Raw genomic sequence first — 16,514 nt, 5'->3', positions numbered from 1 at the left:
GTGTAAAACAGGTTATCGGAACAAGATTCGGTCTTCACTTTACAATTGGTCCTGAGGCTATGATTGATATTCCTCATCACACCCCTCTCTACCTCACTCGAGTTCATTCACACCAGACAGCATTTAAACAGGTCTAAGTTGTTTTCCTGGTCAATCATCTAGATCTTCATTCCTTATGATCTGAGCCTTTGTCTATTTTTATCTTTATTTTTAACACCTGTGGACCATAGTTGCTGAGATTTCCCATTTAGTATGATCACAAGGCACAGAAATAGCCCAGGGAATTCTCTGGTTTATAGACACCCTGGTTTCTGCTCCAATTGTATAGTATCAATCATAGATCTTTATCATAATAAGAGTCAATAAACACCTACTTTGACAGCGATCCTTTCTTTGGCTACTGGTCTGCTGGAATGAGGAGCCGATATGACTGACTAGATGTTATAGCTTTTTGTTCACACTGCATCCTCTGCTAGAAGTTTCCCCTTCCCTGTGAACCAGGGTTCACAAGCTGATGCTAAGGTTGTGGAGAGAGGGAGCAAGTGGGCCACTGAGAAGAATGCTCACAGGGCCCAATCGTACTTGTTGGTTTCAGACTCACGCATTCTAGTTATTAGAGATGAAGCCCCTGGATGGCCACTCCAACCTCGATGCCATGAGGGTAATTATTTCTACATTGTCTCTGATGATTAAGTGTCACCATTTGGCCCCTGCTATCCCCAAATCCCATCAACACCACAGATATAGTGATGTTACAGTCAGGGTCACTGGTCCATGCGGTATCTCCTTTGACTTTAATCTACAGAGGACCACCATTGCGCAACTTCTCAGTGAGTCTGATAGGACTCTTGCCTGTGCATTCTACCTTTGGCCATTGCTGGAGAACACACTCAGGTGTTGAGTTCTCTAGCCTCTCTTAAATCCATCCTAATATACTCACCTCTCTGGAGAAGGCAATGGCACCCTACTCCAGTACTCTTGCCTGGAAAATCCCATGGATGGAGGAGCCTGGTTGGCTGTGGTCCATGGGGTACCGAAGAGTCGGACACGACTAAGCGACTTCACTTTGACTTTTCACTTTCATGCATGGAGAAGGAAATGGCAACCCACTCCAGTGTTCTTGCCTGGAGAATCCCAGGGATGGAGGAGCCTGGTAGGCTGCCGTCTATGGGGTTGCACAGAGTCGGACACGACTGAAGTGACTTAGCAGTAGCGTTAGTAGTATACTCACCTCTCAGAGCCCTTTGACTCCTCCCTTAATACTCTGCTAGGACGATTCCGTATCATTACCTCCTGTAGAGGTAGAACAGGCCAATGTACTGTAGGCCATTATTATGTTCAGTCTCCCAAGAGGCCACACTAGTAACATTTTTAGACCAGTCTCAGGTGATTTTCCCAGGATATTAAGCTCCTAAATCACAGGTAAAAGCTCTTATATCAATACATTCCTTTCTATTATAGCTATATTTTTGTCTTCTAATTCAGAACCTCAAAGATCCATTGTCAAATGTATTCTCCATTCTCCGGGTACCTACTTATGCCCATGGGCAGGTCTTGCAATTCTAAGAACATGTTTCCATGTTCTTACCACAGTAGGGGCTTTATTTCTTTCCTTGGGTTGTGCTGCAATGTAGTATGAAGGCGGTAAGGCAAGATGGGTTAGTTCTTGAGGTAGACAAGCTTGATCATATGGTGTACCTGCCTCAGGTGGTGTTTTCCCACATCTCCAGGTGAGAGGGAGCTATATTCTAGAAAGAGGGAAGATGCTACTTCTTCTAGTGTGGAGAAATTCAAAAGATTCAAGGGATGCAAAGTTCTCAGGTCTTTCTACATCCAGGTCTCAAGGGCTCACTCTTATCCTATCAAGTTTCTGCTTTAGATGTAGGAATTCTATCACAGATCTCTTGTAGTTCTGTGTCATTTAACAGTAAATCCTGAACCTAATTTGCAACACAGTCTGCTCTGTGGTTGCATTTAAAGCCAGTCTATCCCACTATCCTTATTAATCCTCTCCCCCATACTGTGTTCAAGTGCAGAAACCAATGGTTCACCTTCCACCTTACCTCATTTCCATCTGCTAAGGTGAAGTCATATGATGGTGATGCTGGATCATTGGTGAGTCATTAATTTCAGAGCCCCATCCTGAGGGCCTGCTTCCTAAAGCAAACCCTGACACCAATTCTGTTAGGGTAATTTCTTTCCAGAAAGCAGAGCATGGGATACAGGCTTGCATTTAGGAAGTGGTAGTTGAGAGGTGAGTCCATGCTGCTGGTGTGAGTTTCTAAAGAGTGAAATGAAGGCAGAGGGAAAGGCAAATGTAAAGGTTTATTATTTAGGGGCCACTGCTGTGGACAACCAGAACACGTTATACAGCCCTTCTGTCTAGTGAATAGAGCCAACTCACATTGTGTACTGAGTCATGGAAAAGTGGAGCATTTTCCCATAAACTCCCGTCACCCATGGTTCAGAGGTGACTGACTATACTTACATAACCCTGATAGTGGGTGCCTCCTTACCATTTGTTCTCTAGGCACCTCCTTATGTGCCTCATCCCTGTCCCAGCTCTGTCTGCCAATCTGTTACCATAGTGAGTTAAGTGTCTATAAAACAGGTAATACCAGAATTTTATCAGTAGTATGTCAATGAATTTAGTGCAAGAAATTAACACCTACTAAATGTTGTTTTAGGCCTGTCACTACTGCCTTTTTCTTTCTTTTTTTTTTTTTTTTTTAATTGAAGTATTAGCTTTCCTGGTGGCTCAGCAGTAAAGAATCTACCTGCAATGCAAGGGACTCAAATTTGATCCCTGGGTTGGCAAGATTCCCTGGAGTAGGAAATAGCAAGCCACTCCGGTATTCTTGCCTGGAGAATCCCATGGATAGAGGAACCTGGATGGCTGTAGTCCATGGGGTCACAGAAAGTCAGATATGACTTAGAAACTAAACGACAAATAGTTGATTTTCAATGTTGTGTTAGTTTCAGGTATATAGCAAAAAATGATTCAGATCTATATCTATATCTATCTATCTATCTATCTATATATGCTAAGTTGCTTCAGTCATACCTGACTGACATATATATATATATATATATATATATATATATATATATATATATATATAGCTTTTCAGGTGGTGCTAGTGGTAAGGAAACTGCCTTCCAGTGCTGGAGACATAGAGTCACAGGTTTGATCCCTGGATTGGGAAGATGCCCTGGAGGAGGACATGGCGACCCACTCCAGTATTCTTGCCTGGAGAATCCCCATGGACAGAGGAGCCTGGTGAGCTACAGTCCATAGGGGTCACAAAGAGTCAGACATGACTGAAGTGATTTAGCACAGCACAGCTTATAAAAAGTATATATATACACATTCTTTTTTGTATTCTTTTAAAAACTTTTTGAAAATTAATTTATTTTTAATTGAAGGATAATTGCTTTACAATATTGTGTTGGTTTCTGCCATACATCAACATGAATCAGCCATAGGTGTATTCTTTTCCATCATGATTTATCATAGGATGCTGAATATAGTTCTCTGTGCTATACAATAGGACTTTATTGTTCGTCCATTCCATACACAATAGCTTACCTCTGCTAACCCCAACCTCCCACTTTATCCCTACCCCCACCCCCTCCCCTTTGGCACCCACAGGTTTGTTCTCTATCGGTGAGTCTGTTTCTGTTTTGTAGTTAACATTTGTGTTATATTCATTTGTGTCATATTTTAGATTTCACATAGAAGTGATATCACATGGTATTTGTTGTTCTCAACACCTGCTAAATGTTAAAAGCCTTTACATCTTTCCTGGTTTTGAGGTGGTAAACAGATACTTTGTTCAGAGGCTGGAGAGATGAGTCCCAAATCAGGCAGGCCTTGGGCTAGGCTTCTGAATAGTAGGAATGTGGAACGTGGGGAGATTCATTTTCTGCATGACTGGGAGGGCTGAGAGAGTTGAGGCTGGGGTAGATCTTGAGCTGCTATTTGTGTTTCAGTACTTGATTTGATTTTGCTCAATAACTATCAGCAGACAGAAGCCTCTGCTGCAGCGCAGCCATTCGGAACCATTTAATGAGAAGTAAAGCGAAGACACTGCAGTGTGCTAGGAGGTTTGTGAGAATGGGATTCTACATGCACGGGGCTTAATAACTATGGAGAGAGAGACCATCATTGCAATTCTTTCTGCATGGCAGGGATGTGAAGTGTGACATCTGTGCATTCCCTCTGAGAAAATGTGAGATGTGCCCTGGAAGAGCAAGGTTAGTGGGCAAGACTCAAATGGCCTGCTTTTGGCTGCACTGTTAGACCTTACTTTTCTTTTGACTCTGTGATTCTTTATTGCTTCTTTATTGACAAGTTGGTGTAGTTCTGCCCTTCTCTTTCCCTTTTCCCTACAATCGTTTCCTTTACTCTGAGTCGACTTCTTACCCCTATTTTTTTTTTTTTTACTTCTTAAATATCACTCTTTTTGCACGTTTCCTTTGTTTATGCTGGTGCAGTGTACAAAAAAAGCAAGTTATTGCTGGAAAGAGTGGTTAATACTGCTGTTCTTGGCTAGTTAAGCATCCTGAGAGATGCAGTCATGTTTAGAAGGAATGTGAGGTGAGGGGAGAAAAAGATTCAATGAGTAGGGAAGAGGGGGCTCCTACTGGGACATCATTAAGCAAATACTGCCTGGCTAGGGAGCAAGATAACAAGGCTACAGCTAGAAAAGCATCAAAGGTAGAAATAAGAAAGGTGCTATCTTAGGAATTGGGGGATAAATTTTTCAATTAAATTTCTTATACATTTTAATGTTTTAGAGTTTGTCCCAACCCTTGAGGTTAAGGGACAGGTCAAATACTGATATATGGAAGGAAATGCAATAGGAACCACAAATCTGATTCCTGCACAGGATGAAGATGTCTATTGTCAACATCAAGGGCAAGATCCATACTTTATGTAAGGCAAAGAGTGTGCTCCTTTAACAAACACCAAAATTGAAGAAATAAACTATATATATAGTTTAAAACACTTAATGACCCTAAAAAACTCAGGTATGTTAGGAGGTTAGGTTGTGGATTGGTGAAAGAATTTTGGTAGCATTGTAAATTGTCACTGAAATATTAACATCTGTGACTTTTGGTATTATTCTATCTCAGGAGTTGGCAAACTTTTTCTCCAGAGGACCAGATGGTAAATATGCTGGGCTTTGCAGACCGTTATGTCTCTTTTGAGACTAATCAACTCTGCACTTACAGTGTGGTGAAGGCAGCCATAGACAATATATAAATGAATGGGTGTGACTATGTTTAATGAAGTTTTACTTATGAAAAGAAAAGGTAGGCTGGATTTGGCTGAAAAGCTGTAGTGTGTCAACCTCTGTTCTAAATTGTCATTGAAAAAAAAATTGTCATTGAGATGTTGGTATCTGGCAAAGCACTGCTAAATTACATCTGCTTTGTAGAAGTGGAGTTTTCGGTTTACATGATCAGAATCACTGGGGGTTGCATGAAGGAAAGTGCAGCCTCATTTAATTCCTGTTCACTCCCTGGCCCAATTCCACCCTCACACCAGTGGTGCAGATGTTGGCACTTGACAACCAATGATCCAAACTGACCTAAAACCACCTTTATACATTGGGAAACCATTGACTTAAAGTGTTTTGGTACCAACTGCAGCAATTGTTGTTCCCTCAGTCATTTCATCAATACCATATGGTTTAAAACACTCAGAGTTGGTAATAAGTTAACAAAAATAATCATGATGATGATAGTGATGATAATAAAAAATGATGATAATAGTGAAAACTGCTGTTAGCCATGGATTCTTTGACTTACAGAAAACAACAAGAGTAAGTGTGCAAACAGCAACTTCTGGGTTTGGTACACATTTATTTACATAGGAAAGCCTCTGCCTTAGTGTATAAAGGAGTCTTTCCCAGAGCTGGTGTGCAATACATGTGTTCAGAGTTTTGTTTAAGTCTTAGGTTTTGCCATTGTGAGTTTTCCTATTCTTACTTCCAGCTTAGAGCAGAGAAATCAGTGTATGTCATAGCTGCTGCCAAAGAAGACTTTGAAGTTAGAAGTAACTGTTTTAAGGGCTAGCCCTAAATCTTTATTAAATGTACTTGATTCACTTAAACACACTTATTGATGGCCTACTATGTAAAAAAGGTCCCTGATGACTGTTAAGGGCTATTAAAATGTGAGAGATACACCCTCTGCCTTTTAGGAATTTCTAGTCTATAATCATATCATGGCATCTGGTCCCATCACTTCATGGGAAATAGATGGGGAAACAGTGGAAACAGCGTCAGACTTTATTTTTTCCGGGCTCCAAAATCACTGTAGATGGTGATTGCAGCCATGAAATTAAAAGACATTTACTCCTTGGAAGAAAAGTTATGACCAACCTAGATAGCATATTGAAAAGCAGAGACGTTACTTTGCGAACAAAGGTCCGTCTAGTCAAGGCTATGGTTTTTCCAGTGGTCATGTATGCATGCGAGAGTTGGACTGTGAAGAAGGCTGAGTGCCACTAGGTGAAATGACACACAGTTTCCTCCAGGGATGTGGGGACAACTCCTTTCCCTATTCTTTATCCCACTTTGTCATATGTTCCCCAAGTTCTGCTTCCTATTGTGTCCCACATCTCTTAAATAACTGTTAATATATTTTATGACTATCTCTCCAGCTGCCCTTTTTCAGGAACTTGGTCAAAGCCCAGAGGGGTGATGCTGTGGGGCCAGGCTAGAGGAGGACTGAGGCTCTCTTCCTTTAGCCTGACTTCTGTTTTGGAGGCTGCTTAGTGGTTCTTTTGTATATTCCTAAAGGGAGGAGCGGAGAAGGAAATGGCAACCCATTTCAGTATTCTTGCCTGGAGAATCCCATGGACAGAGGAGCCTGGCAGGCTACAGTCTACAGGGTTGCAAGAGTCGGACACGACGAAGCAACTAAGCACCCACACCAAGGAAGGAGCAGAGGGGAAGGGTAGAGTTTGGGTTTCAGCAGGGCCCTAATTCTATTTGTACTGCAGATTTGTCCTTGCTTTGAATCTTGATGTGATAGGGTCCAACAAACATTACACCACAGAGGCTACATTTAGGCAGTTTTAATAGGGTGCATGGCTCCACTGTATCCCCTAGGGTCCCACCAGGGGAATGCACATCAGTGATTAGCAAGGCCGAGCGCTCCACTGTTGTTTTACTTGCTGACAATTGGAATAGCAAGACTTTCTTCTCAAAAATTAATTTCTGGGTCAAAATTAAAACAAACTCAGTTATTTGACTTATTATAATTTTAATTGGAGAGCATTTGCTGCAGACTTCACCGGCTGTCATTTGACCTTCACCTGCCTTGTGAGAGCCTCTGCCGCCTGCATCAAATGCCACATCTTTCCATATGATGGAAATGTGTAGGCTCTCGATTTTGTTTTGCGGTATCCTGTGTTTCTTCTGTAGTTGCTGCTTTTTGTATCTCTTTTCTTCACATCTTCCTTTCTCCCCAAACTAAGTAAGAAAACAGCTGTGAAGGTACTATGAAAGTTAAAGTACTTTACAAACCTTTGGTGCTCGCAGAATACCGAGTGTCTTTCACTTCCCTGTTGTCCTTGAATGGGGAGAGGTTTATGTGGTCAGTACCTATTAAAGGCCAGGCCTTGAATGAGGCCTCTTGGTATAAATTTTATTCAACTCTCATGATGCCCTTGCAAGACTTCTATTCTTATCCTTATTTTCAAGATGAGGCATTTCAGGCTCAGAAAGACTGTTAACTTGCTCCAAGCCACACAGAAAATAAGTGGAGAATCTGGAAGTAAACTTACACTCTGAACTCTTTGCTCTTTTCACCCAGCTTTCCCTCACCTTTATGAGCTCCGGTGCTTATTTATGGTGGGAAATAAGGAAGAATTACCGAATTCAATAGTAAGAAACGCAAACTGGAATTTGGAGAAGCTGCTGCTTCAGCTGTAATCCTGGATCCCCAAACTTCACTCAGTCCTCTCTCCAGCCAGTTCTGCCAGGGACTCTGCTTCCAACTCAGGCAGTTTCTGGGAAATAGCAGTTTTATTGTCTCCCAAACTGGAATTTGGGATAGAAATTTCTCTGAAGAAGTCAGTTTACTATTTTACAGTATAAGAATTGATAATATCATGCAAATTTATGCAAAGTATCTATCTGCCTTAGAGGAGATTTAAAATAAGATGGGCCACACCTTCCAGGTAAATTGTCTGAATGGTCACTTTTACTTCCATGTAGGAAGGGATGAGCCCTTTTCTTTGATCTTTACTGAGACGTGTGCAGTTCTGAGTCCTTGACCTTATACTTAGTTCTGGCCTTACTGTACAGCATTCTCTGACATACTGCCTAGATCATGAACAACTTCTGACCACGGTCAAAGACAGAGCTATCATTTTTCAATTGGAAAAACTGCTTACTATGGACAGTCTTAGAGCTGTCTGACATTTGGAGACTGTTGCAGAAAGGATGGGTTCACACGAACCTGGGCAAAGATATCAGCTGTTGATGCTAAGAAAGGTGAGAGGAGAAGCCAAAATCGGGGGTAGTCAGTGATGGTGGCAAGTAACAATTTTGGGACGTTCTCTGCCCTGTAATCTTTATCAACCCCTCTAAACTATTGTAAACAACAAATTAACAAGCAAAAAGTGAATATCATTCAACAACTATTTTTCGCCTTGCTACTCAGTGTGGTTGGTTGTAGACCATTGGCATCACCTGGGAGCTTGTTAGAAAACCAGCTCCCAGGCTCCACCCCAGGCCTCCTGAGTCAGAATCATGCTCACGTGATTCTGCACACGGCCCCAAGCGGAAGTGTTCGGGCAGCCCTTTTGAACCATCAACTCTGGTCTTAAGAGCTGGTTGCAAGGCCTCTGCTGTGCAGTGCCTTATGAGCAAGTGAAGCTGGAGGAAATACCAAGGAAAAGGTTAGACTTAATTTTATTACTCAGGCTCTATTTTTATTTCCCAGGAATTGTTAATGGGCTTTGCTGGTGACTCTGTGTCAAAGCCAAGTGAATTAAGGGTTTAAAATTAAGACGATATTGTGAGGAGGACTTCTCTGGGGAGAACCATGTTACCTAAACTGAGAAAGAGGAGGGAGTTGGGACGTGCTCAATGCCCTCATCTCACATCTGAGGAGGTGATACCTCACTAACCAGAGAGCTTAAAATGTGACTCTTGTGAGTAGAAGCGCTGGTAACCAGCTGTCACCTAACCCCTCTGGGAAATCAAAGGGGAGGAGGGATGGTGAATCCTCTGGCAGAGGAGCAAAGCTGCTGTGTCTGAATCGTCACACTGCCCTCGGGCAGAATGTGGATCCCAGTGACAAGACGGGGAGCCAATGGCTGGGAATAATTTTAACAGGGTTCACCCAAGGTGAGGAGACCATGGCCAAAAGGCTGTGAGGTGACATTGGTGGTGGTGGGGTGGGAAATAGGAAACAGAGGTTGTTGGAAATGGGCAGACAAGCAAGAGGCTGATGTGTAAAGGGGGTTGCAGTAGGAGGGACTTCAAAGGAAGTCTCTAGATAATCTGTAAAGATACCCCGCATATAAATGTCAGTTCTAAATATCCCCTAACTCCAGAAAGAACAGCACTATCTTACTATATAGAACTTGTTAAGTAGGAATTCTCCTGCCCATTTACTTAAACCCGTTGAAGCTTCAACTCTGGTTGAGACACAGGTCAGAAATAGCAGGTAAGTTCTAGGAGAAAGAGTTTAAAACGAAGTGTTCAGCAGACCTTCCTCCCCTGAGGCAGTGTGGTAGGGGGAGGGGAGAGCAGCGAGGGGAGGAGGGGAGGTGTCTTGAAGCTGCTCCAGGATGGGCAGGGGCATGTGGGAGGGAGATGTTTGAATAGTGATTGATCTGTTAATTACTGAGTCTGACTAGATGTTTTTAAATACTGAATTGGGATTGCAATTGAAATTTAAAATGATAATAGATTGTCTAACTTAAGCATGACCGTAAACGTCAAGGTTAATGGAAGCACCTGACTGGGTTTAAAGAGACAAGTGGGAAAAAAACAAGTTTTTGTGATGAAACCCCTGACTCCTGCTTATTCAATATGCCAGTTACAGTGAAGGATTAGTAGGAAGAGAAACACCTGTAAGTTCAGAGGCGTGCTAGCTAGATGACTTGGTATGAGTTGGGTCAGTGTCTGGAAACACATTTTCCTATGGAGACCAAACTGTGTATATGTGGGCAGTGGCTTTTACTTCAGCATTTATCAAAGAGTGGTCATTTAAAGGGATATAAAGAAGTAATTTTCCATTTATTTTAATGTATTAAGCAGAATAAACTAAGTGCTGTCATAAACTTTCTCAAGGTGAGCTGAGAGAGAAAAAGTTTATTTTTCACTTCATATAGTCCAGTGTGGGCTCTCATGGGAGTGGGTCCTCTGTCCCACAGTCATTCAAGGACTCAGAGTCCTATTTGTGGGCTTTAGGTTCCTCTGACCCTTGAGTCGGCTTCCTCCAGCCACAGGCAGATAAAGAGGGGACTTTCCGGATCACTGGAGGTGCCAGGAATCACTTGTATGCACTGTCCACTGGCCAGAGCCTGTCATATGAGATGTCGTATGGGAAATGTCTAATAGCTGTGTGACCAGTAGGCAAAGGAAATGGGGCAGAAGGACTCCCACTGTCTCTCTTCACGGACACTTTATCAGAAGTGCAGCCCATCAAATCCCTAATTTCACAGACACAGTATTATTGCTTAGATTAAAACTAAAGTGGTAGCGCCAACAACAGTAATTCACTTCCTGCTGACCGCATGAATCACTTGAAGGCAGGTTCCTGTGGGGAAAGAGGTGTGGTGGGTTGTAAACATCATTGCAGACAAGGATGAAGAAGAAAGTGGCGGGGCAAAAAGCCATTATGAAAACCCAGAGTGGCTGAGGTCTGTTCAGGTCTGTAGCTTTCTGCTTAGGGCATAGCAAAAAAGGAGCAAAAATGAATGAAAACACTTTCCCTTCAGGGCATTTTACTCTAACTGATCTTAAAATAAGGCTACTTAAAATGAACCTTTTATGATTGACTTATCAATAGTTATTTCCTGCAAGAGAAAAATAGAATTTTCCAGAGTGGATTTTTACAAATCAATTGGCTGTTCTTTGTATTTCATTTTTAAATTTAAAATTTTATTATTGAGTGATTTTAAGTTATTTCTTGCACAAGAAAAATTGTATTTTTAGGTGTGCATTTTTGCTAACTGATTTTTCTTTGAATTTTATTTTTATACTGTGAAAGTGTTTATTTTCTCACTGACTTTGTCTATACATGGTCACTTTCTGTACTTGAGGTGGGTCAGAGTTGGCTTTGGAGCCAGGACACCTGGGCCAGAGCTCAGCTTGCCCCTTGCTAGCTCCCTGACTTTGAGCAAATCTCCTGATCTCTTGATGCCTCAGTTCTCTCATCTATAAAATGATAGCAGTAACAGTACCTACCTCACAGGATTGTGCTGAGAATTCAGTGAGTTAATATTTATAAAGCCTGGCATAGACTAAGTGCTGTGTATGTTTTTGGTGTTAATCTTTGACAAGTGATACTCATTTTCCTTTTGCAGTAGTTTCCATTTGGGTATTACTTTAAAGTAAAAAAACAGTGAGCCTTTTAAAAGAGAAATATTAATAAATAACAGCACAAGTTGTTGTAGAGTGCTATGGCCAGAACTGTGATGTTGGTAAACAGATAATTCAAGTGTGGACTCAGTGTCTTCTGTGATGATCAACGGCTTCCATATAAATCAGGCAGTAGATTTGACCTGGAGGTTTTACAAATCAATCAGCAATGAATGAAAGCTCTTTTCTGAGAGTATCAGTTCAGTAGCTCATGAGTTCAGAGTCATGTCTGACTCTTTGTGACCCCATGGACTGCAGCACACCAGGCTTCCCTGTCCATCACCAACTCCCGAAGCCTACTCAAACTCATGTCCGTTGTGTCGGTGATGCCATCCAGCCATCTTGTCCTCTATCGTCCCCTTCTCCTCCTGCCTTCAATCTATCCCAGCATCAGGGTCTTTTCCAAAGAGTCGGCCCTTTGCATCAGGTGGCCAGCGTAGTGGAGTGTCAGCATCGGTCCTACCAATGAATATTCAGGGCTGATTTTCTTTAGGATTGATGGGCTTGATTTCCTTGCAGTTCAAGGGATTCTCAAGAGCCTAATACTGATACTTGAAGAGGCTTGGTTCTGAACAAGTTGAGATGTAGAACAGTGCAAAGACAAGGACCAATCATCTGTTTACTGTCAGAAGCCAGGAGCAGGCAATGGCTTTAGTATACTGGCCTCCTCGGCTGCTAACAGCTGTGACCCTTGGGTTACACAGAACTGTCCTCCTCCCCAGGTCCTGTAGGCTAGGGAAAAAACCCCAGAGGAGGAGGAGACACACTCAAGGGAGGCTCTGGGCAGATGGAGGAGCAGAGAGAACTTGTGCTTGGTGTGAGCAGGCACACTCTCAAGAGACAGAAACTGAACATGGAGCAGGGCTTGTCCTTTCCATTTGTCCCAAATTTAACAATCCTCACTGGTGACCCCTCTTCCTCAGGGGCAAAGAATGTACTTAGGAAAAATTCCTTTTCAGGAAGGAAGAACTTTCTGCAATAAAGCCCAAACTATTAGGGTGCTCTATTATTTGGTCTTCTTTGTAATAGTCTGATTTACTATTTCTATTAGCATTAGGGTGCGGGAGCTTTAGAGCACATGGCTCAGTAGTTGGGTTTCCAGGGCTCTCCAGTTGCCACACACAGGCTTAGTGGCCCCGAGGCATGTGGGATCCTAGTTCCTGGACTTGGGATCAAACCCATGTCCCCTGTGTTGGAAGGCAGATTCCTTCCAGATTCTCTTTCTAGTATTCTCTTGAATTAAATGTTATTTATTAACATTTCTAGTATTAACTATATATAACATCATTCACTGGAATCTCCTCCATGAATTTGTCCTTCTTCCTGATGAGACTTCTCTATCCATAGACAACTGGGGGGCAAGTTAAGATATTTTCTCTTTATAAGGAAGAAAAGATATTGAGTACCTGCTTTAAGAAAAATCAATTCATGAGTGACCTTAAATGCTAATGGTTTAACTGGTGTGTGTATGTTGGAATAAATAGGAGGTACTTTTGTTAATTTTTGGCACTTTCAGATTATAAGAGAATTTATATATTAAGCAAATTCCCCAAGTTGTTCCTGAGCCTGCCTAGGAATTTAGGTAGATCTTTGAAGTGGGACATAATAGTCTTTCATTGCTTGTTTTACAAAATGTCAATAATCTATCTTCCTTATCTTTTAAAGATATGCTTGTATTGTGACATTACTATTAATTTTTTTTTACCTTTGTAATTATTTAATGACAAAAAATGACAAATGTCTTGAAGAATTTCAGAAGTGATATACCAATGTAAATGCTTGTGCATTAAGACTATTAATTTTTCATGAATGTAGATTTTAAGCACACAAAATTATCAACTAGTAATAGTATGTGTAATTTTCTGAAGCTGGAAAACATTAGCACAGTTATTTATTTATGCTTTGTTCTGCTAAGCTTATCATTACCAGACAATGAAATAGCATGTCATATTTTTACAAACCGTTAATAATAGTTATTAAGAACAATCCCTCACAAAACCAGATGGGAAGTAGTTTTATTTTTTTTTCAAAGTTTGCTTTGGAAATGAAAAGGCTATTGCTTTATACAAGATTACTTTTGCAATATGGGGATTTTGATTAAAAAGGAGACATTGTTTCTGTATAGTCTAGTGGTAACATATTTTTAAGATTCTATTGACACACTCAGGAAACATTCATAAATCAGTAAGTATCTAGCACAATCATGTTTTACTCTGTGTGACTGTAGGAAAATTATTTCACATTTCTATTTTCTACTTGTCTTTGAAGAAATAGAGATCATGGTAATCTGTTAACATCTTTGAAGTCTCTGGGATAAAGAATATGCTAATTATTCTTTTGAGATTATAATATTTATAATTTATTTAAATATAAATTGAGTGAGACCAGTCTTTTCTACTGAAATAATGACAAATTTGGAGATACGATTGGTATGTCTTTGGGACACAGTATTTCCATGTCTTGTGTAATCTCAAAATTTCCTTGGTGTTGCAATAAGATGGCAGCTTCATTTTTAATGACCATGCTGTAAGGCACTGTTAACTCTTAAAAAAATTTTTTTTTTTAATTTATTTATAGCTGTGCTGGGTCTTCATTGCTGCGGGGGCTTTTTTCTCTAGTTGCAGAGATCAGGGGCTACTCCTTGTTTCAGTGTGCAGGCTTCTCATTGCGATGGCTTCTCTTGTTGTGAAGCATGACTCTAGGGCACGTGGGCTCAATAGTTGCAGTTCCCAGGCTCTAGAGCACAGGCTCAGTAGTTGTGGCGTACAGGCTTAACTGGCTCCTTGGCTTGTGAGATCTCTCTTGATCAGGGATCAAACCTGTGTCTCCTGGATTGGCAGGTGGATTCTTCACCACTGAGCCACCAGGGAAGTCCGGAACTGTCAACTCAGTTTTAGAGATTATATAATTTCATTGTTCTGGTTAACATTAGGCTTTTTGTGGCTGTAATTTTACCTATGTGGCCAAATATTTGTTGGTAATTAACAAAACTTTTGAAGATCAGATATAAATATATAAATTCCATTGCAATATTAGTTTGCATCTCCCCTTTTTCTGCTAAGGATGTGGAAGAAGACAGAACAAAGTATACCAAAATGAGAAACAATAGTTAGAAAGAACACTTTGAAAAGAAAGTTATAATTTAGGAATGATAATTTCAAAAGATAATTTATTTGAGTAATGCATATTCAATATGAAAAGTATGGATAATGCGGGGAAAAAGAATCACTCAAATGTTCTATTACTTAAAGGCAGTGTGTTAACAATTCTGAGAAAATTTCAAATCTGGTTTTCTAGTGCACTTCCTTTTTTACATTGGTATGACTGTACTATAGATACTACTTATATGCTGTTATTTCTTTTAATATTACAGCAAAAGCAGTTATGAAATGTCACAAACTTTGTTTTCATTGGCAACATAATCTATTATCAAATGGTATAAAATAACAGATTACTCACTCTTATTAGTGTAATTGATGCTCTGATATTTACTCAGTGTTGGGAGTTTATCCTCTCTGCCTCATTTTTTTCTCCCCTCCTCTTCATAGTCTGCTAAACAAAACTAAGACTTTAATGCACTTGCTTTGAAAGTTCTAAAATTGCCTCAGCAGGTCTTCTGCCTCCAATAGACAGAGCAGCATAAAACTCAGAGGCAACATGGTAATTACATTATTCAATTATGAGACAAATATGTTCACATTTCTCTGTAAAGTTGTTTTGTTCAGACTCAGCTTCTGGATCCTGGGAGAAATTGAAACGTTATCTCTAGAGAAGGTGTATGCTCAGGCAGCAAAAAATGAAAATAAATAAATGAGACTACATTAAACTAAGTACAGCAAGGGAAACAATCAACAAATAGAAAGGGCGATCTACAACATGGGAAAAATATTCACAAGTCATATATCTAATAGGAGATTAAAATATATAAATTACTCATACAGCTCAATAGCAAAAAAGCAAGTAATTCAACTTAAAGGTGGGTAAAGGACCTAAATACACATTTTTCCAAAGAAGGAATATAAATGGCCAACAGGTATATGAAAAGATGCTCAACATTAGTAATCAGGGAAATGAAAATCAAAACCACAATGAGATACCACCTCACACCTCTTAGAATGGCTATCAAAAAAACAAGAAAGAAGATTTGGAGAAGTGTGGAGAAAAAGGAACACTTGTGTACTATTGGTGGGAATATAAACTGGTATAGTCATTATGGAAAATAGTATGGTAGTTCCTCAAAAAACTACAAATAGAACTGCTGGTGACCCAGCAATCTTAATGTAGGTGCATGCAAGGAGGAATTGGGGGAATTCCCTGGCTGTCCAGTGGTTAGGACTCTGTGCTGTCACTGCTGAGGACCTTGTTCAATCCTTCATCAGGAAACTGAGATTACGCAAGCTGCCAGGAGAGGCCAAAAAAAGAAGGAACTGAAATTAGTATTTCAAAGAGATATCCACACACCCATGTTCATTGCAGCATTATTCATGATAGCCAAGCTATGGAAACAACCTAAGTGTCTGTTAATGGTTAAATGGATTAAGAAGATGTAGTATATACATACAATAGAATGTTATTCAGTTTTGAGAAAGAAGGCAATCTTGCCACTTGTGACAATGTGGTTGAATCTTGAGGACATTGCGCTAAGTGAGATAAATCCATCAAAGAAAGACAAATACTGTTAAGATCACAACGTTGCAATCTCAAAATGTCAGACTCATAAAAACAGAGCAGAACAGTAGTTACCAGAGGCTGAGGGGTGGAAGAATTGGGGAGATGTTGTTTAAGATGGTGTTTACAGTTAATAGATAAATAAGCATAAGGAATAATAGTCAACAATGCTGTATTATTTCAAAGTTGCCAAGAGACTAGCTCTTAATTGTTCTCGTCAGAAAAAAATAA

The 16,514-nt window shown here is 40.4% G+C and overlaps 1 protein-coding gene across 32 annotated transcripts in view; it reads left to right on the top strand.

Annotated features, from left to right (window-relative positions):
• The window catches only part of SLC35F4 (solute carrier family 35 member F4), a 353,130-nt gene that overhangs the window by 129,334 nt on the left and 207,282 nt on the right, over positions 1 to 16,514 (top strand). For 3 of the 32 annotated variants that reach the window (XR_008699476.1, XR_008699477.1, XR_008699478.1), the window contains exon 1: positions 8,709 to 8,920. The exons of 11 other annotated variants lie outside the window; for them this stretch is intronic. The gene's annotated coding sequence lies outside the window, so the exon portion shown is untranslated. 18 more of the 32 variants (XR_008699486.1, XR_008699482.1, XR_008699472.1 and 15 more) reach the window with 15 other exon arrangements.

The sequence above is a fragment of the Bubalus kerabau genome, chromosome 10 (genome assembly GCF_029407905.1).
Source record: "Bubalus kerabau isolate K-KA32 ecotype Philippines breed swamp buffalo chromosome 10, PCC_UOA_SB_1v2, whole genome shotgun sequence".
NCBI lineage: Eukaryota > Metazoa > Chordata > Mammalia > Artiodactyla > Bovidae > Bubalus > Bubalus kerabau.
This window is presented reverse-complemented; position numbering and strand designations above follow the sequence as displayed.